Source organism: Phyllobates terribilis, unplaced genomic scaffold (assembly GCF_046119375.1).
Source record: "Phyllobates terribilis strain yellow unplaced genomic scaffold, ASM4611937v1 Scaffold_9__5_contigs__length_417890890, whole genome shotgun sequence".
Classification (NCBI taxonomy): domain Eukaryota; kingdom Metazoa; phylum Chordata; class Amphibia; order Anura; family Dendrobatidae; genus Phyllobates; species Phyllobates terribilis.
Window position 1 is genome coordinate 42637173 of NW_027362769.1, and position 26238 is coordinate 42663410.

Consider the following 26238-nt stretch of genomic DNA (forward strand, 5'->3'; position numbering starts at 1 on the left):
CGGAAAACGTTCACCAATTGCAAAGTCGACACGAATATTACACATTCAGATTAATGTTTGGACCCCTGTGCATTTTTACTCAAAATCTGTAAAATTCTGTAAATTATCACGTTTCTACTAATGCTTTTTTTAGGACTTTGGCTAGGATAGTGGTGCTGTATGATGAGTGGGTGGGGACACGTGTTTGATGAAGGGAGGGGTGGGGAATGGTTAGAGAAGTGGCGGACTGTTATTCTTTTTTTTTCTTAACTTAATGTGTGGAGATTCCGGCAGCCAATCAGGGCGCAGAAACCATCCACAGCGTTCAGACACAAGAGCTTGTGTCATTGGCTGCCGAAGTCACATGTCCCTCTCCATATAAAGAACGGACATGTTTTGGTGCCATTTTGTCAGTGTAAAAGTGCAGAGAGGCTGCTCCTGCTACTGCTACTGGATAGTCAGATAGTTAGCCAGGCTGTTGATTGTTATTCGGCTAGTTCAGATAGATAGGATCCTATGTAGCTGTGAAATTGACCTTCCAGCAGATGAATCCTTTTTGCTAATTGTGTGGTCCGAAGACACCAGGCCATATTTCAGCATATAACTCTTTTGTGCTGCTAATATTGTGCTCTAGCCCAGAGTCCACATTTGAAAATACAAATTCTTTGAGCTAATAGTGTGGTCCTGAAACAAGGTCACATTTCTGCATATAAATATTTTGAGCTGTTAATATTGTGCTCAAGCCAGAAGTCCACATTTCTGAATCTAAATTTTTTGTGCTAATAGCATGCTCTAGAAAGTAGGCCACATTTCATTATATAAATATTTGGTACTACTATTTTATCTCCTGCCAGGAGTTCACATTTTAAAATCTAAATTCTTTGTGCTAATCCTAACAAGGCCACATTTCTGCATATAAATATTTTGCACTAATAAGCGTGGTCCTGAATCAAGGCCAAATTTCTGCATAAAAATATTTTATGCTGGTAATATTTTTTTCCAGGCAGGAGTCCACATTTGAAAATACAAATTCTTTGTGCTAATAGCGTGGTCTTGAAACAAGACCACATTTCTGCATATAAATATTTTGTGCTGGTAATATTGTGCTTGAGCCAGGAGTCCACATTTCTGAATCTAAATTGTTTGCACTAACTGCGTGCTCCAGAAAGTAGGCCACATTTCTGTATATAAATATTTGGTGATACCATTTTTTCTCCAGGTAGATGTCCACATTTCTGAATCTAAATCCTTTGCACTAATAGAGTGCTCCAGAAAGTAGGCCAGATTTCTGCATATACATATTTTGTGCTTTTAATATTTTTATACAGCCAGGAGTCCACATTTGTAAATACAAATTCTTTGTGCTAATAGCGTGCTCCAGAAAGCAGGCCACATTTCTGCATAAAAATATTTTGTGCTGGTAATATTTTTGTCCAGGCAGGAGTGCACATTTTGAAAATACATATTCTTTGTGCTAATAGCATGGTACAGCCACACTATCTCAGCAAATAAATACTGATTGGTAATATAGTGACAGGTGACTCACAGGTCTGGGCCAAGGGTTGTGAAATAGCTGGTTAAAAGAGGGGAAGGGTACATCCAACATGAGTGGGAAAAAGTGAGATCGTGGTGGAAGGGAAAATAGGCTTGGTGTTCAAGGTGTATAGGTTGTAAGTTAGTGGAAGCTCTACTGAACAACTACTGACTCATCCTATCCAAAGATAACTGACAACTTTAGTTACTGGGCGCGCTACTCTATGCCCTTTCTTTGACAGCCACACAGCGGTACACCTTGTAGATGAGGACCAGAAAGAGCATGTGCTCCAGTGGATGGTAAGCGCTGCATCAAGTGGCCTCTCCTCTTCTTCCTCCAGCTCAACATCACGCACAGTACAGTCCTCAGAGGAGGCACCCCAATTACCGTTGTTTTCCCCCGCATCACAACTCTCCAAACGCCCAACTGACTGTGGGGAACCACAGATGGGTGAGTCTGCAGAGCTATTCACACATTCTATTCCATGGGCATCAGCTCCAAAGATTCACAGACTGAAGAGGAGGAAAGCATCTGCACCGATGCCGAAATTTTCTCCAATTGGATCTGGGGCCTGACAAAGTAGGGTCCGAGCAGAATCTAGACCCTTTTCATCAGACATTAACCCCCAGGGGTGGAGGTGATCCAAATGAGACTCAGATGCCTGAGGCTCACGAGGACTGTACTGTGCTGTCAGGGCAGGAGGAGGAGGAGGGTGACTTTCAAGGCGAGTAGTGGAAGAACAGAGAGGATGACGATGAAGTTGTAGATCCCTCATTGTCATCTTCACTCCCTCTTCTGTGCTGTGTAACCTCTTATGGTCAGTGGGATTCTCTCTCTCTTTTGCCTGTAAAGCGTAACTCTATGATCAGTGGAGTTCTCTATCTCTCTCTCTCCTCTACCCTTTGTGTATTTTATAACCAATTACAAGCTTTACAATATTGAGAATCAAGTAAATGTATTTACCGCTAAATTAGTTTTTCAGGCAAATTCGGCAAAGTTGCCGATTTCGAATTTCAAAAGATTTGCTCATCTCTATCATGCATACATGTCGGATATGAGACTCTTAATCATGCATTAGGTAAGATGCTATTATGTGTCTTTACTTCTGATATTTTTAAATGTTTTATACAGTATTTTCTTTTTTTATTTAAAAAAATGACTCAATTCTTTTATTTATTTATTTATTTTTTAATTATTAGTATCATCATCCATTTTGTATACACATCTCTTTATTCATCCATGTTGAATAAGACTGGGTGGCAAAATAAAAAGAACAAAATATATTTAAATTAAATGATTGAGTCATACATTTTGGGGAATTTACGTGGTTATACTTGACATTAAGTATATGAAATACAAAGTGAAACAAATGAGTCAGCTCTCTCCAGCAGATAAAACAGAAGGATGTGCTAAATACTGCGGTCATCTGTAGCAAAGAAAAGTCTGCAGCTTGCAGTATTTATCTCCATTCCACCTAGAAGATAAAAAATACCACTTTTTAACCAGAAATAAAAGATAAAACTGAAATTGTGCAATTACAATCATACCAAGGTATGATTCTTTGGTCTGAGTTCTTGAAAGGCAAAAATAAAACTTATACATCATTATCAACATGTATAACCAATGTTTTCGAAGCTAACTAAGCAAATAAAATACATTTGTGTTTTAAAATTGAGTAGACACATTCTGAAGAGAGAAGCCCTACACCCCTAAATTGCAAACTCTACAGAAGGTATTCCATTACTGAGATGTAGTATTTTTCTGACACATTTGTGGTTTTATTCCATCAATATATGGAAACATCATTTGTACACTGTGATTGTATATTTAGGGGTCTCTATTATGGCCCATGTCTGATTTTCTGAATGCAGCTGCTATTAGTGGTAGCCTAGGAGTTTACAGACTTATTGAGTTTGATGCAAGCTGCATAAATTTGTCTTTGGTAAACTTTCCTAGAATTGTAACATTTAATTCCAGTGCTGTCAGTTAGAAGCGTGAAGCTCTCATAGTTATAAAGATAGATTATGAAATAATTTAGAGCAATTTTAAAATAATATTGAATAATTAAAAACTTTTTAAAATATGCACAATAGTGACCCTCTTAGTCAAGTGCAATAGAATTGCTTATAACTATCTCAGTGATGTGAAACCAATGACATAAAATACAATATATCAAGGCCACTGGCCATGTACACATCTACATTGTGGTGCTGCAACAGTTACATGATGAATACCACCATCACACAAAAAACCTTAATATAGGAAACCTGTCATGTAAGCAAACGCTATTAAGCTGAAGAAATATGGTTAATCTGCAGGTTAATAGTGTCCTGAAGTCATGTGATCGCTCCACTGTTGGGAAGAAATGAACTTTATTCCTCCTGGCTGCCTTTCAGTCATAGCGGTGCGGCAGGCGTTGGTTCAGTCACCGTTCAGAGCATAGAGAGCGGCGGATGTAACCACCCCTCAGCACTTACTGACAGTCGGTTCAGCACTAAAACCGACTGTCAGTCATTGCTGGGGCATGCTAACAGTGGCCGCTCACTATGCACTGAGGTTTGACTGAAGCCGACCCGGCCTCACCCCTATGACTGAAAGCCTGAAAGTCTGCCAGAAGCAATACAATTAATTTCCTCTTGACAGTGGGGGCTTTCAATGCGGTGGCCGCATGTGACTTCAGAGCACTATTTACCTGCAGACTAACCATATTTCTCCAGGTTTAATCCTTTTTATCTACATGACAAGTTCTCTTTAAATAAACAATTCCAAGTATATGTTTTTTATTTAACATGTGTACAAGCATGTAAGTAGTGTGAGTATATTAATATACTCGCCTACCGCTGCTCTCTCCAAGATCCATCGCCATTCTTCTCTTCTCAGTGATGTCACCACTAGTGTTGAGCCACCCCCGTAGTGTTCGAGTTCGGTTCGTCGAACACCCGTGTGTTCGCCGAACTGTTCGTCGAACACCTTCGAACACCGTTAAAACCAATGGCAGGCAAACAAAAACACATAGAAACACATAGAAAACACCTTCAAAGGTGTCCAAAAGCTGACAAACTGCTCAGAAGACAAAACTAACACATGGAAAAGTGACAAGTACATATAGTCATGCGAAAAGAAAAGAGGTGGAGGAGTAAAAGGAGGGGGAGACACAGATATAGGCATGTCATGCCCTTCTAAAATCCAAAAAGTGAGAAGCCGACACGTTCAGTCCGCTCCTGCCCGTGCCACCTCCGTGTCGCCGGGTTTGTGCCAGAGCCGCGGTGAACCCTGACGGCCAGCCCCCCTCTCCCAATACTGGTGCCTGTCCGCTGGTGGGTCGAGCGAGCCCCCCCTGTGGTGGAGGCAGCTCTAAGCTTTTTAATTTAAATTGTCTCTCTAATTTGAATGAATACACTTTAAATCCATTTACAAGGATCTATTGGAGGGCAAGTCTCATGCCAGGAGCCGCGTAATTCCAGCTCCAGTAGCGTCCACTAAAGCTGCTGCAGTTAAAAAGCTTTCATAAGGATCGAGCTCGGCTGTCCACCGCAAGGCATCCTACTGCCAGTCCCAGCCCCTATGCCTTGGGGTGCCTCCTGATGCTCTTCACTGAGTATCCCGTGGTCCCGAAGCATTTCCTTTGAAAAAATTAAGTGTCCAAACTACAGGTGGTGTAGCTTGCTTAACAGCCGGGATAATCCGCTGACTAGCAGACACTGCTACTAGGCACAAAGTATTTCCTGGGCTAGATGCAGTTAAAAATTTGTAATTAGATACTCTCGTTGGATGCTAAGAAAGCATTCCATAGAGTCTCCTGGCACGCCATATATGATTCTCTTAAAAAGCTTGGGGTAGGGGTCTAGGGGACCCTTTTATAGCCAAAATCACGGCCCTGTATCACAATACGTCACCTAGGCTGAAGATAAATGGAACTGTAGCACCCTGAGGGCTCGGTTGCTACAGAGGTATTGCACCTCACCCAGAGGTGTGATATCTCACTCTCAGGTAAGGATGGAGTGTGGATCAGAACCCGACACCTACATGCATTACACCACATTGCCGTGGGGCAGGGCGACCAATATGCCTCTGAGGTGGGCACGACAGTCCCTGTCCCTGGCTGGAGTGGGGGGAGGGAACACTGAGGAAGGGGAAACCTGTAGTGCAGGAGCAGGGAGGAAGCAGTTCCTGGGTACATTGAGAAGGGAGTATAAAAGGTGGGCACCATCTTAGTTCAGTGCAGAGAAGTCTGAGCAGAAGTGGCAGGGAGCAGGGGCTCTGCATGAGCTCTGCTCCGGAGGCGGGCCTAGTAACAGAGGCCCAGGCCTGGAAGAGGGAGAAGGAAGGAAGAGGAGCGAAGAAGGCTCCAGGAACGAGGAATTAAGGGATCCCAGGGGTGCGGACGGGCGAGTCGCCACCGCACGCCCGAATCCACCTGCGTAGAGGGGTCAGGCCAAAGGGGGAGACCGGTCCCCGAAACTAGTGGAGGCAGGAAACGACCCTCAGCTAGAAACCGGAGGCTGTGACATTTTATGTGGCGCAGCCCCTCGCTACACCCGCTAGGAAGGCACCACATAGGGTCAGGGAAACTGGAGCCAAGTTTACCAAGAGGAGGCCCGAGGTAGCCGGACAGAAGGGTTGGTAAGAAAGGCCAGACAAAGGACACACAAAGTGGGTCCTGTGAAGCGCTCCAAAGTTATCTGGGAGTTGTCTGAGCCCCTCACCTGGTGAGCACAGTACGACGTGGGCAGCCGTTACCTGCAGACGTGGTCTGGATAATAAGAACTGTGAGTAAAGGCCCTGGACTGCATCACTGACTCCGTGTCGTTACTGCTGCTGCCCTGCACCATCACCCCCATCCTCTGTATACACTGCCCTGAGGCTATACTCCTCCCATGGGGAGTTATGCTACGCTCTGCTGCACCCACAAAACCAGCCTCAGCGGTCTGCCCTGCAGCGGCGGTTCACTCTGACCGCAATCCACGGGTGGCGCAGTCGGACATTTAAACATCAAAACCACATAAATAGTTCCGCCACTGGTTTGACCACCCTGAGCCACGGAACCGGGTCGCCGCCACGAAGACTACAACCACCAGCATCCACCAAAAAGGGTCCGGCTCCGGGTGTCCCAAGGCCCAGGGGGTGCATCAGAACATTTTCATCACCTTTCACAATCACCAATGGGACAAGGCAGGGATGTCCTCTGTCCCCTCTCTTATACATCCTAGTGACGGAGCACCTGCTCTCATCAATTCGCCATAACCCCAATATTAGGTGGATTGAGGTGGGAGGCACCGAGTACAAGTGCTCTCTATTTGCTGATGATGTCCTAGTATATATCACTCAATCACATATATCCATCCATGCTGTTATGGCTGAAATAGATCACTTTGTTACATGGTCAAATTTTAAAATCAATGCAGCGAAGTCTGAGGCCCTCGATGTCTCCCTCCCCATATCCATATAGGATTCCATCCAGTCCAGCTTTCCCTTTGCCTGGCCCTCACAGGGTATCAAATACTTAGGAATTCCTATTCATAGAGACCTCTCCCATCTATGTTATCTTAATTTTGGGCCCTTTATTTAACAACTCCATACAGACCACGGTTGGCAAGTTAGAACTGTAAGATTCACTACGTGAACCACTGGTGTTTTGTGGAAAAGCACATGTACACTATGTTCCAAATTATTATGAAAAAAGTGTTTAGGAGTGATAAGGGAAGAATTTGTTTGTTTGTCAGTTAAACTCATTGATGGTGATGTGTGTCAGGGCTCTTTATATCACTGTAAGCAATTGCAGACACCTGTGCTAATTAGTTTGGCAGGTGTGTCCAATGAAAGGCAAGACTACTTAAGAAGGCTGTCTCACATTATTAAGCAGCCTACATTTTCTCCCAAAATGGGAAAGAAAAAGGATGTGTCGGCTGCTGAGAAGCAACAAATTGTGGAGTGTTTAGGTCAAGGCATGACTACAATCAACATTGTGCGATGATCAGGATGAAGTGTATTGGCAATCAAGAAGTATGTAGCTGATTCACAGTACACACGTGTGCGTGCTGATAAGGGCAAATTGAGGACTCTTTCCTACAGGCAATTACGTCAGGTTAAAAGAGCAGCGGCAAAAAATCCTTGTCATAGCAGCAGACAAGTTTTTGAAGCTGCTGGTGCCTCCAACGTCCCCCGAACAACAAGATGCAGGGTCCTTCAGAGGTTTGCAGCTGTGCATACGCCATCCTGTCGACCTCCTCTATCCACTTCACACAAGCAGAAACGGCTCCAATGGGCTAAACATTACATGAAGACTGATTTCAAAACTGTTTTGTTCACGGATGAGTGCCGTGCAGCGCTCGATGGTCCAGATGGATGGAGTGGAGGATGGCTGGTTGATGGACACCCCACACAAACACGGCTACAGCGCCAACAAGGAGGAGGTGGAGTAATGTTTTGGGCTGGAATCATGGGGAGAGAGATTGTCGGCCCCTTTAGGATCCCTGAAGGCGCTAAAGATGAACTCCATAATGTATGTGGATTTTCTCAAACAGCACTTCCTGCCATGGTTCAAGAAGAAGAACCGTGTATTTCACAGCAAGATCATTTTTTTGCATGATAATGCACCATCTCATGCTGCACATAAAACATCTGCATCTCTGGCTGATATGGGCATAAAAGGGGACAAACTTATGGTGTGACCCCCATGCTCCCCTGACCTCTACCCCATTCAGAACCTCTGGAGCATCATCAAAAGGAGTGTCTATGATGGCGGGAGGCAGTTCACATCTAAGCAACAGCTCTGGGAGGGTATTCAGTCCTCATGCAAAACAATTGAAGCAGAAACCATCCAAAATCTGACAAATTCAATGGACGAGAGAGTTCAGAAGCTCCTTTCGAACAAAGGGTCCTATGTGAAAATGTAACATCACCTAGAATAAAGTTTTGAGTTGAAAACTGTTTGATTTCAGTTTCTAATAACCTGCTAATGCTTATAATTTCAAAAATGACCATTTTTTTGGTCTTTATTAAAATGAAAAGGTTGATCGAAAAGTTTGGGGGATCTAACAGTGTGGCAACCCAGTAGTCATGATTACTTCGAATTCTGACAATATGAGGGTCATGTTGCAGGTAGTGCAGCAAGAAGGCACTTATGTGTCTTGCGCATCTCGGAGCCCCAAAATTATTTTCCGGGCTAGATGCAGCTAAAAATTATTATTAATTTTAAATCTGGTGGAGCTTAGTATAGATGGCCTAATAGGATCAGTGCTGCACACTGCTACAAAGCCCAAATTATTTTCCAGCCAAGATACAGATAAACATGATTAGTAATTTTAAATCTGGTGGAGCTTATTATAGATGGCCTAATAGAATCAGTGCTGCACACTGCTACAAAGCCCAAATTATTTTCCAGCCAAGATACAGATAAACATGATTAGTAATTTGAAAGCTTAAAACGGTTGGTAGGGTGATTTTAACCAATCATCAAGCTTTTACTCTCCCCAGGATGACACAGGGGTAGAAAAGTCGTTTCGGATCCATGATTTGTTCATCTTTATGAACGTGAGTCTGTCTACATTATCAGTGGAGAGCCGTGTGCGCTTATCTGTCAGCACACCACCAGCAGCGCTTTACACACGTTCAGACAGAACGCTGGCTGCGGGGCATGACAAGATCTCCAAGGCGTAAGTGGCTAGCTCCGGCCATTTATCCAGATTGGAAGCCCAAAAAGAGCAAGGGTCCAGTGACACAGTCGTGGCTTCAATGTTTACTTGGAGATACTCCTGTACCATCGTCTCTAGGCGTTGACTATGTGTCAGACTTCTTGTCTCCTGTGGCCTTGCAAAGGATGGGCTAAAAAAGTGGTGAAATGATTCCGCAAAATTGATGTTACCAGCAGATACTGTGGTTCTGTTACGGTTTGAGTGCTGAACACTTGACGGTCCCACGGTTGGCAAGTTGGAACTGTGAGATTCACTACGTGCACCACTGGTGTTTTGTGGAAAAGCACATGTAAGATTCTGCAACAGTCTCTGCTGATACTCCTGCATGCGTGCATCCCTTTCTATGGCAGGAATAATTTCGGCAAATTTACTTTTGTACCGGGGATCTAACAGTGTGGCAACCCAGTAGTCAGGATTATTTCTAATTCTCACAATTCGAGGGTCATGTTGCAGGTAGTGCAGCAAGAAGGCACTCATGTGTGTTGCGCATCCAGGAGCACCAAGTCCCTGTTGTGTTGGTGGCGAGGTAACAATCATGCTTCCTTCCTCTGTCCTCTCCCCCCAACCTCGCACAACAGAAATGTGATCAAGGTCTCCCTCATCTGATGAGTCTTCCATCAGTTCGTCCTCCACTTCTTCCTGGGCTCCTGCACCTTCCTCACTAGTTTGGCTGCTACCATGCGCCCTGGTAAAACCATCTCCCCCACCCTCACATGCCTGCCGCCTTGGTGCTGCCGACCGTCTGGACCTTGCAGATGTTAGCCCTTCCGCATACAACTCCTCCTCCTCTACTTCCTCCACCTCCTCTTGTGCCACCACCTGACTCCGAATTCTGTTTAACATGTGCTCCAGCATGTAAATCACCGGAATAGTCATGCTGATAATGGCATCGTCAGCACTAAACATCTTCATCGCCATTTCAAAACTGTGCAGAAGGGTGCATAGGTCCCTGATCTGAGACCACTCCTCCAGCATGATTTGCCCCACCTCTGGATCTCGTTGGCCCAGGCTATACGTCAGAACGTATTGCACCAGGGCTTGTCGGTGCTGCCACAGTCGCTGCAACATGTGCAGAGTTGAATTCCACAGGGTAGGCACATCGCATTTTAGCCGGTGAAGTGGCAGGCCCAACGACTTCTGTAGAGATGTAAGTCGCTGAGCTGCGGGATGCGAACGGCGGAAGTGAGCACACAGCGACCGTGCCCTCTGCAGAAGGCCATCTAGTCTGGGATAGTGGGCTAAAAATTGCTGGACAACCAGGTTCAACACGTGAGCCATACAAGGCACGTGTGTGACATTGCCCCGGCGAAGGGCCGCACCCAGGTTTGCAGCATTGTCGCACACGGCCTTCCCTGGTTTCAGGTCCAGTGGAGACAACAATTCATGAAATTGGTACTCCAGAGCTGACCACAACTCCTCAGCTGTGTGACTCACATTTCCCAGACATTTCAAAGTAAAAACCGCCTGATGACGTTGAGCCCTACTGCCAGCATAGTAAGGAGGTGTGCAGCATCCCTTCTGCGCAGTTAGAAAGCTTGTGGCATGACCAGACAGGCTTTGGGTGCAGGTGGAAGACCGAGAGGAGGTTGAGGAGGCAGAAGCAGTGGAGGAACTTTGACATAAAGAGGATTGACGCACAACTCGTGGGGACGGCAAGACTTGGACAGCAGCCCCTTGTCCTGCTGTCACCATAGTTACCCAGTGCCCAGTCAGCGACATGTAACGCCCCTGTCCATGCCTACTCGTCCAAGTGTCTGTGGTGAAATGCACCCTGTCACACACAGAGTTTCTCAAAGAAGCGGTGATGTTGTGTGCGACATGCTGGTGGAGCGCAGGCACACCTTTCTTTGAGAAGTAGTGCCGACTGGGCATCTGGTACTGGGGCACTGCGACGGACATAAGGTCTCGAAAATCCTCTGTGTCCACCAGGCGGAAAGGCAGCATTTCTGTAGCCAAGAGCTTGCAGATGGTGAAATTCAACCTCTTAGCTTTCTCATGGCTAGGAGGAAATGGTCTTTTACTTGTCCACATCTGAGGGACCGAGGGCTGGCTATTGTGCTTAGACGGGGTTGATAAGGGTGTCCCCGGCAAACTGCCGGTCTGTGAGGAAGATGCAGGCGGACATGTTAGGTTGCCTTGATCCAAAGGTGGTGCTATCGATGTCGGACAGCGCTCAACACCAGCTGGTGTTACCACCTCCAAAGAAAATGATGACCTGCCAATCACGCTGGCTGTTGCGGGTAAAGAGGTGGCAGGTCTGTGCCCCAAAACAGGTGTGACTGCTGTCCCCCCAGTCACAGAGGATGAAGAGGCCGCGGATGCACAAGATATGGCAGACGGTGGTTGGCCCGGCTGGCTAGGCCGCATTGTAGCACACTGAGCTTCCCACTGCAACTTATGCTTCATGTCCATGTGCCGGTTCATGCATGAAGTACTCAAACTATGTATTTTTTGGCCTCTACTTAGCTTTTGCTGACAAATGTTACAGATAACACGAGTTGGGTCATCTTTATCGATCTGAAAAAATGCCCAGGCTATGCAAGGCTTAGCACCCATGCGACCTGAAGAGCCACCACGACTTGTGGTGAGAGGCAGAGTTGTGTTTGAGGATGCAGTTGTTGACGTGCTTCCAGTACTACGTCTCTGTCCAGGAAGGCGCAACCTGACCTCGTCGTCACTAGCATCTTCCTCCACCTCCTCTGCTGACCTCATCTCTTGGCTGACTGTGGGTTGACAGTAAGTGGGATCTCCAACCTCATCATCATCACCCTGTGCGTTATCACACCCGTCGTCCTCAGAGCCAACCTTTTCCTGCCCTGACAAAAAACTAAAGTTGTCGCTCCAATCAGGTATTTGAGTCTCATCATCATCTTCCTCATTGTCTCCACCAACAGGAGTTACAGTTTGGGAATGAGGGTCTACATTATGGTCAGAACCTTCTGCGTCTGGTCCTGGATCCGACTCATAAAGATTCTGGGCATCAGTGCAGATCATTTCCTCGTCTGGATTCACAGAAGCGCTGGAGTCGACCTCTGATTCCCAGGCTATAGTATGAGTAAACAGCTCTGCAGACTCAACCATCTGTTCTACCTCATACTCAGACGGGCAGCTGGAGATTTGGGAGCTGTGAGGAAGCAAGTGCGATTGGGGTGACACCTTTGAGGACTGGAGTATTTGTGATGTTGAAGTTGATGTGGAGGAGAGCCCACTTAAAGGAGCACTTGATATCCGTTGAAGCACCTGCTGTTTTTGTGCCTCATCTGGAATTTGTAGCGATTGGCATGGCCGTAAGAAAGGGATCTTATCACATTGTCCGCTAAAAGAAGTAGACATTTTAGTTTGGCTGGAAGATGGTCTTTCTTCTGCAGATGTTACTGTTGCTTTAACACCTACCCCACGGACACAACCTTTTTTCCCCTTCCCAACACGCCTATTCCCCTTTCCACCAGCAGCAGGCCTTTTTCCACTCATTTTGGTGGTTAACTAATTCACAACTCTGGAGTTGTTTGCACAAAAAAACAATGGATGGGAACCGAGCAGAGCTGAGTGGCCAAACTGTGGTATTAGGCCAAAACTGTTGGCTGGGTTAGATGCAGAAAAAAATTATATTCGATTTGCAACCTGATGGAGGTCAGTATACATGGACTAATAGAACAAGTCCCACACACAGCTAGAAGCCCAAATATTTTTTCAGAGGTAGATGCAGAAAAAAATATATTCAGTTTGCAACCTGATGGAGGTCAGTATAGATGGACTAATAGAGAAAGTCCCACACACTGCTAGAAGGCCAAATATTTTTTCAGAGCTAGATGCAGACAAAAAATTATTTTGAATTTTCAACCTGATGGAGGTCAGTACAGGTGGACTAATAGAACAAGTCCCACACACTGCTAGAAGGCCAAATATTTTTTCAGAGCTAGATGCAGAAAAAAAATATATTCAGTTTGCAACCTGATGGAGGTCAGTATAGATGGACTAATAGAACAAGTCCCACACACAGCTAGAAGCCCAAATATTTTTTCAGAGGTAGATGCAGATAAAAAATATTTTTAATTTGCAACCTGATGGAGGTCAGTATAGATGGACTAATAGAGAAAGTCCCACACACTGCTAGAAGGCCAAATATTTTTTCAGAGCTAGATGCAGAAAAAAATTATATTCAGTTTGCAACCTGATGGAGGTCAGTATAGATGGACTAATAGAACAAGTCCCACACACTGCTAGAAGGCCAAATATTTTTTCAGAGCTAGATGCAGAAAAAAATTATATTCAGTCTGCAACCTGATGGAGGTCAGTATAGATGGACTAATAGAACAAGTCCCACACACAGCTTGAAGCCCAAATATTTTTTCAGAGGTAGATGCAGATAAAAATTATTTTTAATTTGCAACCTGATGGAGGTCAGTATAGATGGACTAATAGAGAAAGTCCCACACACTGCTAGAAGGCCAAATATTTTTTCAGAGCTAGATGCAGATAAAAATTATTTTTAATTTGCAACCTGATGGAGGTCAGTATAGATGGACTAATAGAGAAAGTCCCACACACTGCTAGAAGGCCAAATATTTTTTCAGAGCTAGATGCAGAAAAAAATTATATTCAGTTTTCAACCTGATGGAGGTCTGTATAGATGGATTAATAGAACAAGTCCCACACACAGCTAGAAGCCCAATATTTTTTCAGAGGTAGATGCAGAAAAAAAATATATTCAGTTTGCAACCTGATGGAGGTCTGTATAGATGGATTAATAGAACAAGTCCCAAACACAGCTAGAAGCCCAATATTTTTTCAGAGGTAGATGCAGAAAAAAAATATATTCAGTTTGCAACCTTATGGAGGTCAGTATAGATGGACTAATAGAGAAAGTCCCACACACTGCTAGAAGGCCAAATATTTTTTCAGAGCTAGATGCAGAAAAAAATTATTTTTAATTTGCAACCTGATGGAGGTCAGTATAGATGGACTAATAGAGAAAGTCCCACACACTGCTAGAAGGCCAAATATTTTTTCAGAGCTAGATGCAGAAAAAAATTATATTCAGTTTGCAACCTGATGGAGGTCAGTATAGATGGACTAATAGAACAAGTCCCACACACAGCTAGAAGCCCAAATATTTTTTCAGAGGTAGATGCAGATAAAAATTATTTTTAATTTGCAACCTGATGGAGGTCAGTATAGATGGACTAATAGAGAAAGTCCCACACACTGCTAGAAGGCCAAATATTTTTTCAGAGCTAGATGCAGAAAAAAATTATATTCAGTTTGCAACCTGATGGAGGTCAGTATAGATGGACTAATAGAACAAGTCCCACACACAGCTAGAAGCCCAAATATTTTTTCAGAGGTAGATGCAGATAAAAATTATTTTTAATTTGCAACCTGGTGGAGGTCAGTATAGATGGACTAATAGAGAAAGTCCCACACACTGCTAGAAGGCCAAATATTTTTTCAGAGCTAGATGCAGAAAAAATTATATTCAGTTTGCAACCTGATGGAGGTCAGTATAGATGGACTAATAGAACAAGTCCCACACACTGCTAGAAGCCCAAATATTTTTTCAGAGCTAGATGCAGAATAAAATTATATTCAATTTGCAACCTGATGGAGGTCAGTATAGATGGACTAATAGAATGATGCTATCCCCAAAAGATATTACTTCACTAGGTGCAGTAAAAAAATTGGTATTCTATACACAGGTGGTATATCTTGCAACACAGATAGGCTACTCCACTGACTAACACACTCTGCAATAGGCCAAAAAGGATTAGCTTTGCTAGATTCAGCCAAATGCTGTGAAAAAAACTTGCACAGCACTGGCACAGACCTGCCTGGCAAAAACTGATAGGAACTGATGTAACCTAGTCCTGAAAAGGACTGCAATTACAATTAGTCTTTACTCCCACAATCTATCTATTTAAGAGCACAGACCTGCCTGATAAAAGTCGTAGGAAATGCTGTAACCTAGTCCTTAAAAGGACTGCAATCACAACTATTCCCTACTCCCAAGCTATCTGTAGATTTGTGCGAAAATTGGCTTGAAATTAACAAGGTATAGCACACACAGCAACAGCGGTGCCGTCTAACACGCAGCTGCAGCAGTGAGAAAATGGTGGCGACGGGGAAAATGGCTTGCTCTTATAGGGCAAGGACATGTGACATACACTGCCAATGACACATGCCCTTGCTTGTGTGAAAAAAAGCACTTCGCTCCGTGTGTGCGCTGCTGATAGGCTGACAGATTGCACCTCCCCACTGCAAATGCGGGAAAGAGAAAAAAAAATGGAGATCTTCATTGTTCCTGCAGAGATCCATCCCCTGCCCCTCCCCCCGCCCCGCTGTACACTCAAACTGCGTATTAACATTAATTTTCATCATTACTGAGAAAAAATCCAGTTATGATTTTGGTGCACGAACAGTTATCGAACATAACCTCGAACAGCCGAATTTTTCTCAAATTGTTCGTGTTCGCCGAACGGCTCGAACACCGCCCAAAACAGCTCGAATTTGAGATTGGCGAACAGTTCGAGTAGAACAATGCTCATCTCTAGTCACCACTCTGTAGATTCTCCGGGTCACACTACGCTCTGTGTGATCCAGAAGTAGCTTTTACATTGTAAAAGAGACTTCTGGTTTACGCATAGTGCATAGAGTGAGTCGACTAGTTGCAATTATGGGGATGAGAAGAGAAGAAGAACAGCGCTGGACAACAGAGAGAGGAGCGGAAAGTGAGTATATTAATACACTCACAAGTCGTTACTTGCATATATACACTTAATAAAAAAATATAGATGGGAGTGCTTCTTTAATTTTAAATTGTAAGAAGTCTTTGGGTCCTGTCACAGTATCCATCACATTTGACAGGAAGAATAGCACTGTTCTCCCCAAACACTGGATGAAATCTCTAAACAAAACCTCAAATGCGTATATTTTCAAAGTCTAAATCAATGACGTCTGCCTGACATAACTATTTTCAGAAACACAAACAATAAACACAAAGAAGCAACCACAATATCTATAAATAAACATATTTGTATAGTAAGGTGGCACAGTTTGCCTCTTTTAAAAGCTTTCAATGAATTAACCACAACTTTTTTTAGAAGAGTTCCATAATCTCACAGTTCTTACAATAAAGAGACCTCTTCTATGAAGATTATGAAACATTTTCTTGTATTGTAGTTTACAGTCTTGTCTGTAAATAGATATTGAACCATAATTATTGGGTCACCCCCAAGCAGAACCCCATTTTTGTAAAAAAAAATAGCACTGTTCTTTATAATATTTCTGGACATTACAGTCCACTTTCTAAATGTAATACTTTAGTTCCAGCTTTAAGACTATGCACACTTTCAAGCAGCTTTTTGTTGTTGTTGATTTGCTTAATAAATGCAAATTTAAGCAGCTTTAAGCAACTTTCGAAATAGTCTTAATTAACTGCTTAAAGATGGCCGCCTTACATGAATAGCAGTTGTGTGCTGAAACTGTATGGAACGGACATAGGAGTGAGCCCACTCCATGCTGAGCATTTGCTGGCTGGGTTACATAGCCGGCACTCCACTGTAAGTGATACAATTAAAGATGACTCTGATTGCATTGTCTAGAGTGGGAGCGGCATTTGACAGACTTCAACATGGCTGAGGTCGCTTGCTGATTGGCTACAATGACAGCTGTGGGCCTTATGAAGACCCTCATATCTACCATAGGCTTCATTAGAGATTGGTAATTTCACAATACACTTCAATAATATAGTATTGAAATGTATTGCCTAGGTGAAGAAGCAATCACAGGTTGATGATCCATAAGGGGGTTGTGTACAGTGCATATAAAAGTTTAAATCACCCTCACTTTCCCCAAACATAGATATTCTATTATAAAGTAATAAAAAAATGTATTCTGTTTGGAAAATCACAGAATGAACAAAAAAACAGAATTGGCATCATTCAGTCTTTCCAAGTCCGCCAATAAATGCTATAAAGGGCGATCAAAACATTATGCCCCAAAATGGTATCAATAAAATCTCCAGCTCAATGCAAGAAAAAACAAACCCTCCCACAGGTTTATCAATGAAAGAGTAAAAAAAAGTTACATGTCTCATAAACCAGGGGAGGAGTCCTGAGGAGATTATTTGCATATTCCCATTGCATTTTGGGGTAAGTGAAGAGTCTCCGCGAGCTCAAAGAACACTGGATTTTGGCTATTGGAGCTGAAAAGAGGACATCGGTAAACCAGGGGAGGAGTCCTGAGGAGATAATTTGCATATTCCCACTGCATTTTGGGGTAAGTGAAGAGTCTCCGCGAGCTCAAAGAACACTGGATTTTGGCTGTTGGAGCTGAAAAGAGGACATCGGTAAACCAGGGGAGGAGTCCTGAGGACATAATTTGCATATTCCCACTGCATTTTGGGGTAAGTGAAGAGTCTCCGCGAGCTCAAAGAACACTGGATTTTGGCTGTTGGAGCTGAAAAGAGGACATCGGTAAACCAGGGGAGGAGTCCTGAGGAGATAATTTGCATATTCCCACTGCATTTTGGGGTAAGTGAAGAGTCTCCGCGAGCTCAAAGAACACTGGATTTTGGCTGTTGGAGCTGAAAAGAGGACATCGGTAAACCAGGGGAGGAGTCCTGAGGACATAATTTGCATATTCCCACTGCATTTTGGGGTAAGTGAAGAGTCTCCGCGAGCTCAAAGAACACTGGATTTTGGCTGTTGGAGCTGAAAAGAGGACATCGGTAAACCGCGCGCCTACTGGCGCGCGCATTTTGAAGCTTTTTTTTAAGCTTTTTTCACTGTTTTCAGAACATTAACAATAAGAACATGGAAGAGTCCAGGAGCCATTTGGTGAGCTGCATATCCTGCTACATGTTCACAGACTTGCCAGTGGAAAAGCCAAACTTCACATGCCAGAAATGCAAGCTTGTGTCCCTGTTGGAGGAAAAGTTGCGAAATCTAGAAGAGAGGTTAACTACCTTGAAAATCATTAAGGAAGGTGAAGAGTTCTTAGACAGAGCAGAATTATCTCTTCATGATTCAGAAAGAGAAGAAATTCGAACTGCACCTGACGAAACAGAGGAATGGAAGCATGTGACCCACAGAAGCAGGAGGATCGAGAGGCAGTCAGCACCCATACTGCTCAGGAACCAGTACCAGGTTCTCACGCAGGAGAACCATGAAGAAATACAGCAAAATAAGACTTTGCCAGCAATGAATAACCTTGTAAGCCCTCAGAATCCTCCTGGATGGAGAAAGAAGAATGTTGTGAAGAAAAAACGGAGAGTGGTGGTCATGGGGGATTCCCTGTTAAGAGGAACAGAGGCCGCTATCGGCAGACCAGACATAACCTCAAGAGAAATGTGCTGTCTTCCAGGAGCAAAAATGAAAGATGTGTCTGACAGGATATCAAGACTCTTCAGACCTACAGATCACTACCCATTCCTGCTAATACATGTGGGGACAAATGACACCGCAAGAAAGGACCTGGAAACCATCTGCAGTGACTTTGAAGACTTAGGCAAGAAAGTGAAAGAATTGGGAGCGCAGGTGGTCTTCTCATCCATCCTCCCAGTGGATGGCCATGGAACAATGAGGTGGAATAAGATTCTACAGGTGAACAACTGGCTACGTCGATGGTGCCGTCAACAAGGATTTGGATTTTTGGATCACGGAATGAATTACCTACACGATGGACTACTTGCTAGAAATGGGGTGCACCTTACGAAGACTGGAAAACATGTATTTGGAAGTCGCCTTGCTACACTCATCAGAAGAGCTTTAAACTAGAACAATGTGGGAAGGGAAGCAAAAGGCCAGAAAAAGCCATACAGCTGACAAATACTATTGAGATCTCTGCTACTGGAAGTGGAAAGGAAGAACAAAGACAAAACAATTTAAATAATAAAAATATGGGAGGAAGAGAAACCAATCACAAACTAAAATGTTTTTATACAAATGCACAAAGCATGGGCAACAAACAAGGAGAATTGGAACTACTAATGCAGGAAAAGGAATATGATGTCATTGGAATCACTGAAACTTGGTGGGACGATACACATGATTGGAATAAAAGGCTAAAAGGATACAACTTATTTGCAAGAAACAGACTTGATAAACGAGGAGGAGGTGTTGCATTGTATGTTAGAAAAGCGTATATCTGCACAGAGATTGAAGCTTCAGAGACTGGGAGTTCTGTGGAAACTGTTTGGGTAAGAATACAAGGAGAGAACAACGGAAAGGACACCATTGTAGGCATTTACTACAGGCCACCTGGGCAAGCTGAAGATATGGATGAACTCTTTATGTATCAAATGACCAAGTTCTCCAAAAAATATGACGTAGTGGTCATGGGAGATTTCAACTATCCAGACATTTGTTGGGAATCTCTCTCAAGTAAAACTAACAGGTCAAGCAAATTCTTATCGTCTCTTGCTGACAACTTTATCTTCCAAAAGGTAGGGGAAAAAACAAGGGGATCTGCTACTTTGGATCTAATCCTTATAAACAGGGAGGAAATGGTTGAGGAGGTAAAGGTGGCTGGGACCCTATGAGGCAGCGATCATGCTATTATAGAATTTTGGATAACTAGAGGAGGAAGACATGTGAAGACTCAGACTTCAAGGTTAGATTTTAGAAAGGCAGATTTTAAGAGACTCAGAAAGAGAATAGGAGGGATCCAATGGCTGGATGTCCTTAAGGACAAAAATGTCCAGGAAGGATGGGAAATTTTTAAAAATGAGATTCTCAAAGCACAATCGTTAACAATCCCGAAAAGTAGGAAGAATGGGAAGCATTTAAGGAAACCAGGATGGATGAACACAGAACTTAAACACATGCTAAAAAGAAAGAAAGAAATGTTTATTAAATGGAAAGAGGGAGGCATATCTAAAGAAGATTATAATGCAGTCTGCAGATCCTGCAGGGCACGTATCAGGTTAGCTAAAGCTGACAATGAATTAAGGCTTGCAAGAGATGTCAAAAGCAATAAAAAAGGATTTTGGGGGTATGTCAAAAGTAAAAGAAAAGTCAAAGATGCTATAGGATTTTTACAGGATGAAAATGGAGAAATGGTAAGAGAGGATGTTGAGAAGGCCGAACTTTTTAATTCCTATTTTGCATCTGTTTTCTCTCAGAAAGAAAATGTAACATCAACTGATCTTCACTGTCCTTTTAAAGGAATAGAGGAATCCAAGTTATCTGTAAACAGAAAGATTGTGAGGGAATATTTAGCTAACATAAATGAGTTCAAGTCTCCAGGTCCAGATGAATTACACCCCAGAGTACTGAAGGAGATCATAGAAGAAATTTTAGAACCACTCTCCATAATCTTTGAAAATTCTTGGAGAACAGGAGAAGTCCCAGAAGACTGGAGAAGAGCAAATGTTGTTCCTATCTTCAAAAAGGGGAAGAAGGTGGACCCAGGGAACTATAGGCCGGTGAGTCTGAATTCTATACCAGGAAAGATCTTTGAACAAATTATTAAACAACATGTATGTAAGTATATGGATAAGAATGAAGTGATTAACCAGAGTCAGCATGGGTTTGTAACTAACAAGTCATGTCAGACTAACTTAATTTCCTTCTATGACAGAATCACTGACTGGGTGGATCAGGGAAATGCTGTAGATATAGTATATCTTGACTTCAGCAAAGCATTTGACAAAGTATCTCACACCATCCTTATTGAAAAAATGACCAAGTATGCAATGGACCAGGCAACTGTTAGGTGGATTCATAACTGGCTTAGTGATCGGACTCAAAGGGTGGTTGTAAATGGCTTCACATCCAGCTGGATGAATGTCTCAAGTGGGGTACCACAGGGCTCCGTCCTGGGACCTGTATTGTTCAACATCTTTATCAATGATTTAGATGAAGGAATTGAGGGTAAACTGATTAAATTTGCTGATGACACAAAGCTAGGAGGGATAGCTAATACTAGAGAAGAGAGAGAGAGGATTCAAAAAGACCTAAATAAACTGGAGCAGTGGGCAGCAACCAACAGAATGGTTTTTAACAGGGAAAAATGCAAAGTACTACATCTGGGCAATAAAAATGAAAAAAGCATATACAGAATGGGAGGAATAGAGCTAAGCAACAGTACATGTGAAAAAGACTTAGGTATACTAATAGATCATAGACTGAACATGAGTCAACAGTGTGATGCAGCAGCAAAAAAGGCAAATACAATTCTGGGATGTATTAACAGAAGCATACAGTCTAGATCACGTGAAGTCATTATCGGTCTTTACTCCTCTTTGGTCAGACCTCATCTGGAATACTGTGTACAGTTTTGGGCACCACATTTTAAAAAAGACATAGACAAACTGGAGCAAGTTCAGAGAAGAGCGACCAGAATGGTGACTGGTCTGCAAACCATGTCCTATGAGGAACGGTTGCAGGATTTGGGAATGTTTAGCTTGCAAAAAAGAAGACTGAGAGGAGACTTAATAGCTGTCTACAAATATGTCAAGGGCTGTCACATTGTAGAAGGATCATCTTTATTCTCATTTGCACAAGGAAAGACTAGAAGCAATGGGATGAAACTAAATGGGAGGAGACACAGATTAGATATTAGAAAAAACTTTTTGACAGTTAGGGTGATTAATGAGTGGAACAGGCTGCCACGAGAGGTGGTGAGTTCCCCTTCAATGGACGTCTTCAAACAGAGGCTGGACAGACATCTGTCTGAGATGATCTAGTGAATCCTGCTTTGAGCAGGGGGTTGGACCAGATGACCCAGGAGGTCCCTTCCAACTCTACCATTCTATGATTCTATGATTCTATGATTCTATGTGACACAAACTGAATTTTTATCTCTCTGAAGAGACAATTTGCATATTTCAAAGTGCAATTTTTTTGTAAGCACTAAAATCTGAAAAAAAAAACCTCATTATTTTGGTATCACCATACAGATACTAACCAGAGTAATCATGTTCCTAAGTCATTTATACTGCATAATGAATGAGAAAAAAAACCCACAATGGTGGAATAGCATTTTTTTCATCACAATTCCACCCCACTTGGATTTTTTTCCCACCTTCCAGTACATTCAATTTGAAGACGAATGGTGTCATTGAAAACTGCAACTCATTGCACAAAAAAACATACTCTCATGCAGCTAGTGTGAAGGTTCAAAAATAGTCGTGGCTTTTGGAAAAAGAGTAAAAAGAATTGAAAGTAATGGAAAAATAATCCAATCTTTATGGGGTTAAAATTTTTCTACAATTTTGTTGCTGCAAAGTTAGTTGCTTATCTAGCTGAGTGCTCTGCAAAAATGTTACAAACTTGCAGCCCTTTTCTGTTTTTGCGCTTTCGTTTTTTGCTCCCCTTCTTCCCAGAGCCATAACTTTTTTATTTTTCCGTCAATATGGCCATGTGAGTGCTTTTTGTGCGGAACAAGTTGCACTTTTGAATTACACCATTGGTTTTACCATATCTTGTACTGGAAAGCGGGAAAAAATTTCAAGTGTGGTGAAATTGCAAAAAAAGTGCAATTCCACAATTTTTTTTTCCCATGTTCACTAAATGCTAAAACTGACCTAGCAATATGATTCCCCAGGTTATTATGAGTTTCTAGATACCAAACATGTATAGCTTCTTTTTTATTTGAGTGGTGAAAAAAAAATCCAAAGTTTGTTTGAAAAAAAATGGCGGTGTTTTCCGAGACCCGTAGAATCTCCATTTTTTGGGATCTGGAGCCGGTTGAGGGCTTATTTTTTGAGCGCCGAGCTGACATTTTTATTAATTTTGGTGTAGATACAATCTTTTAATCATCAGTTATTGCATTTTATTAAATGTTGCGGCGACCAAAAAAACATAATTCTCGTGTTTTGATTTTTTTTTCTCGTTACGCCATTTACCGATCTGATTCTTTTTCTATATTGATAGATTGGTGCGATTCTGAAAGTGGCGATACCAAATATGTGTATATTTGATTTTTTTACTGTTTTATTTTGAATGGGGCGATTTAAAATTTTAGATTTTTTTTTGATTTTTTTCATATTTTTAAAAACTTTTTTTTTTTTACATTTTATTTGCTTCAATAGGCCTCATGGGAGACTAGAAGCTGCGATTTTCCAATTGCCTATGTTGCACATGATCTGCTACGAATGTCTGAATGCCGACTGCTGGGTGGCGCTCGTGGCAGATCAGCTATGACAACTACAGGGGTCTCCTGCAGACCCCGCGTTGTCATACCAACCCATCGATGACCTGTGATCATGTGACGGGGTCGCCCATGGGCGGAGCCAGTGACGTGCTTCCGAAGCGATCAAGTTAAATGCTGCTGTCAGAGTTTCACAGCGGCTTTTAACATGGAATCGTGGGGGATCGCGATTCCACCTGCGACTGTTAGGGGCACATGAGGGAGAAGAGTTGTACACAGATCTCCACAGATCTCCACAGCAAGGAGAGGGAAAGAGGTATCTTAAAGATAACAAAGAAAATGGTCTATAGTTAAGGAGGAAAACATGTGAAGAGTAAATTGCAGGATAGAAGCTTTAGGGCAGGTGCAGATGAGCGTATTTGCTGTCTGAATGTGATCCGACAAAACATCAGATCGCAATCAGATCAATGTTACTCTATGGGGCAGTGAACATGTCCAATTTTTTCCTCGGATAGAGACTGTCATGTCCCGTGACTTGACAATCATACAGTATTATATTGTTGCTGTTGCATTGCTATGCAATAAGGTTTGCCCTTTAGAAGTTTGTCCTTCCTCTCTTCCTGTCTGCCTCCCTAGCTCTGATATCAGTAACCCCTCCCTTATTCTTCCTCATTCTCAGTATTTCACCCATCTTAAGATGCTTATGTCTTACAGCTCTGGTTCAGAATAGCCTTTTTTACCTACTGTAATTGTGCAAAACTACAAGAATTCTGTCATGGGTGTGTCAGAAGTGACAGTCAACCTATTGTTGGTTGCAGGAGATCTCTTCGTTTGTCATTATAGACACCTTCTTAGAGGCTGTCTCTCTAGGACCCAGCGGCTACATTCCTCTATCTAATTAACACCCTGGCCTGGGTGTATAAATACCTGCTGTCTACTAGAGGGAGATGCCGGCGATACTCACATTATCCCTTGTGAAAGCTCGGGGCAAGTGCATTACTTCCTCCTCTCTGGAGCTATGAGGACGGGTGTTCATCACCTCTTCCCTTGTTTGTTCTCCCTTGTTGTCTTTAGTTGTCAGTGGGGATCAGCTAGTGCTCATCTCCCTCCCTTCCCTAGCCAGGGCTTAACTCCAAGGAAAGGCAGGACGAGGTTCGCATGCGGCAATTTGTGAAGAACCAATATAGAGACGTTAGTGGAGACAGGGTGATATTAGATCAGCCTAGGAGGTCTCCACTTCCCCTTTTCCCTAGAGTCTGGGCTCCCTTTCCCTCTTCCCTTAGTGTTGCACTAAGTCTTTCCCACACCTTGACATTATCGCCGGCCGAGCACATTTTGAAAATGAAAAAATAAATAAATAAATAAACTGACACTTTTTTTTGTGTGTGTTTTATGGGCATGTTTTTTTTCTTTCCTTTCTCCTTGCTATGGGCTCAGTTGCAGAGCTCGCAGAGGTTCAGCAGCAGCATCAGCGGTTACAGGTCACCAATGTAGGGTTCTTTGCAGGTAGGCCTGTCCAGCGTGAACCCAAGGTTGCCCTCCTGGACAGGTTTTCAGGAGGTAGAGACAAGTTTTTTGTATGTAAGGAGGCATGCAAACTGTATTTTAAACTTCGTCCTTACTCCTTCGGAAATGAGGAGCAACGGGTAGGAATTGTGATCTCTCTACTGCAAGGAGATCCTCAGTTGTGGGCGTTTTCTTTACCGCAGGACTCGGTTTGTCTCCAGTCTGTGGAGGGTTTTTTCGGGGCTCTGGCCCTCATCTATGATATCCTTGACCGAGTCGCCTTGGCTGAGTCTAGGCTACGTTGCCTTCAGCAGGAGAATCGGTCAGTGTAGATGTACAGTTCTGAATTCCGTAGATAGGCAACAGATTAGAAGTCAATTTTGTGAGGGTCTTACTGAAAGGTTGAAAGATGACTTGGCAGTATATGAAACCCCTCAGTCCTTGGAGGCTGCCATGTCATTGGCCATACGTCTTGATAGACGCCTTCAGGATAGGCGGGTGAGACCACCTTCTCCAGGGGGAGGTGGAGGAACCCAGGCAGTTAGGGGGTGTCTCAGCATCATACATTTCCCCGGAGATTCGAAAGAAAAAAAGCGTATGTTTTTTTTGTGGGAAAAAAGGACATTTTGTTGGGACCGGTCCTTCAATTCTTAAACAAAAGGAGACTTGATTAACTTTTGATAGTCTGGAGTTGGATAAACAAGGGATGCATTTGTTGCCAATCTGCAGTTCCTGGTTTGTCCTGACAGCAGAGGTGGTGATAGAGAGCAATACCGAGAAAATTTCTGTGTTTGTTGACAGTTTGTTGACATAGTCAGTAGATGCTGACTATGTGAAAACTCATGGTCTTGCTTGCTCTACTTTAGATAAACCTATTTCCATCTTCGCCATTAACTCGGCGCCACTTGCACAGAAAGCATTTACTCAGATTGTACATAATGTAAAACTGAGGGTGGGGTCAGTTCATTGTGAAATAATCCCTTGCTATGTCCTTGATAGTCTCCCCACACTTATTGTTTTGGGTATTCCTTTGCTTGTTAAACATAAACTGTTGGTGGATTGGCAAGACGGGGAGATTATTGAATGGGGAGATTACTGCCATGAGAACTGTTTATATATTTCCCTTGCTACAGTCTCTACAGAAATATTACCTGCTTTTCTGTCTGGTTTTGAGGACGTTTTTTCTGAGAGGGGGTGTCAGGATTTACCTCCTCATCGTGCCTATGACTCTCCTATTAACCTGACCCCTGGAGCTAAACTACCGAAGTCCAGACTGTATAATCTTTCTGGCCCTGAGAGACAAGCCATGAAGGATTTCATTGCGGAAAGTCTGGAGAAGGGACATATCAGACCCTCATCTTCGCCCCCGTGGCCGTAGGGTTCTTCTTTGTGAAGAAATAAGATAGTGGTCTTTGTCCCTGTTTAGATTTCCAG

The 26238-nt window shown here is 43.1% G+C and overlaps 1 protein-coding gene across 1 annotated transcript in view; it reads right to left on the reverse strand.

Annotated features, from left to right (window-relative positions):
- Nucleotides 1-2755: 2755 nt before the first annotated feature.
- ICOS (inducible T cell costimulator) overlaps nt 2756-26238 on the reverse strand; it is a 198232-nt gene continuing 174749 nt past the window's right edge. Inside the window, exon 5 of the mRNA XM_073645604.1 lies at nt 2756-2987. The gene's annotated coding sequence lies outside the window, so the exon portion shown is untranslated. The remainder of the gene's footprint in view (nt 2988-26238) is intronic.